We start from the raw sequence: 2375 nt of genomic DNA on the forward strand, positions 1-2375 counted from the left end.
GTAATATTCAGGTACTGATTAGGTAATGATTGGTTCCTTGGTACTTAGTATGTTTCACTTTAKTTTGTATTTAGTTACTCAGTGTTTAAGCATTTTTTGTGTACCTTATGGTAAAATGTTATCATGATTTTAAATGCCACATGGTGAAAGGTGAACGCCAGGTTTTTGTTTATTGGAAAATTGTCTAGTAAAGTTTAACAGTTGGGTTAAAACCATCAATCTTTACAATGTTTACATAACAGTGTCTCTTGATTTGGATTTTGCAAGAAAAGTGAGCTAAATAATGAAAATGTGTTAGTCACATGTTTTTACCGTTGTTGGTGCCTCATATTAAGAAGAATATATTAGCCATCGATACTCTGAAACATCCAGATTTAACTAAGAAACAACATATCGATCGAGTACAATGACAGRCATTGCTACATCTTTCTCTTAGTTTCTTGGGGGGGAAAAACAAAACGTTTCAGACATTTTCTCCATTTTACAGTATATTTAAAATGATAACTTTTTCTTGTAATAAAACAACTTTGCACAGTTTTGAAAAGAATGCAGCTTTATTTGTTGAATTTTGAACAGGTTACATAGTAAATGTACTAGTTATGTAACATTTTTTAAAATCATTCATTCAAGCAACTGTTAATATCTCACAATCATACAAAACAAAGAGCCTAAATGTTGTAGCTTTAATGCCCAATGGAGATCAATTTTATACATCCTCCTCTACGTCATCATCATCATCGTCAACCGTCCTCAACCACCTTCACTCATGAACACTACAAATGTYCTGCTGTGGATCCTGTTCCTTCCATGTTGCACCAGAGAAGCAGTAGAAACTGGTTCTAATGGTAAAAATCTTCCCCAACTTTAAAACTTTGTGGCGGTGATATTTTTAGGTTTATTTTAGTTTTCCTCATAGAACTTAATCAATACAAATAAGCAAACTTCAAGTAAAAAGTATAAATTCTTCCATTCTAGAAAGGTCAAAAACATCTGAATGCCCATGAGAAAAAAAATCTAGATGCTGATGCAATATAAATAAACATAAAGCTGGAAAACACTACAAAAAAATCAAATGTTAATTAATCAAAGAAAAACCTACACAACTTTTTTTCAAATAAAAACACGATTAGTGCTTTAATGTAATATAACACAAACTATGTAAAACGTGTAACAAATAACTGGAAAATTCATTTGAATTATATATTTTTTAATGTAGCTCTGAAATATCAATCAAGACATCTAGTTACAAACTGCAGCAACAGAAAGCTCAAAAATGTATTAAGAACACTTCATCAATGCTACACTGACACCAGTATGCATGTTGTTGTTATTTTCTGTGTCCTGCACAAAGGATTTCATGGAAGGACACCCTGCCTAAACCCTGGATTATTCTGATACACGGAATATATTTCAGAGCCCCAGGTCATTTCAGTAAGGCTATAAGCTGCTGGTGAAGCAAACAAATCATCCTCCAGCCCACATTCAGGCAGCTGAAGGCTGGAAGGAAAGGGAAGAGGAGCGTTACATTCAAGCAGATCTCACAAGAACCTCGATCAAACATCAACACCAGCGTTGTTTAAGGTTGTAGCTTACTTGTCATCTCTGTGAAAGCCCTGTCACACTATGAAGTTTTAGACAAAAACACTAATAAATATTATACACTTGAGCAATTTGTTAGCATTGCAGAATGTACGCACCTAAAAAGAGGCAGATGATTTTTTAAAATTTCATCTTCAACGTAGATGTCTTCAAAATTTTCATAAAACGTTATAGTGTGACAGGAACTCATAGTTTTATGGGGTGCCGTTTGTAAAGTTACACAATCAAAAATTACCACCAATATTTCTGTTTTATTTAGCCTTTTATAAGAAAAAAAGAACAGATTTATTTTTCAAAGTCAGTTTTTAACCAAATGATTCGTACATTTATAAATGTCAGTTTATAAACTAAATATTTAACTTACAAATTAAATATTTTGGTTAACAAGCTAAATATTTAACTTGTGACTTAAATATTTAGTTTTGAGCTAAATATTTAGATTGCAACTTAAATTTTAGCTAGCAAGTTAAATATTTAGCTAGCCACCTAAATATTTAGGTTGAAACATAAATATTTAGCTAGCAAGTGAAATATTTATCTAGCCATCTAAATGTTTAACTTAAATATTTAGCTAGCCACCTAAATATTTAGGTTGAAACATAAATATTTAGCTAGCAAGTGAAATATTTAGCTAGCCATCTAAATGTTTAACTTAAATATTTAGCTAGCCACCTAAATATTTAGGTTGCAAGTTAAATATTTAGCTAGCCAGGTAAATATTTAACTTAAATATTTAGCTAGCCAGGTAAATATTTAACTTAAATATTTAGCTAGCC

Source organism: Austrofundulus limnaeus, unplaced genomic scaffold, assembly GCF_001266775.1.
Source record: "Austrofundulus limnaeus strain Quisiro unplaced genomic scaffold, Austrofundulus_limnaeus-1.0 Scaffold756, whole genome shotgun sequence".
Taxonomy (NCBI): domain Eukaryota; kingdom Metazoa; phylum Chordata; class Actinopteri; order Cyprinodontiformes; family Rivulidae; genus Austrofundulus; species Austrofundulus limnaeus.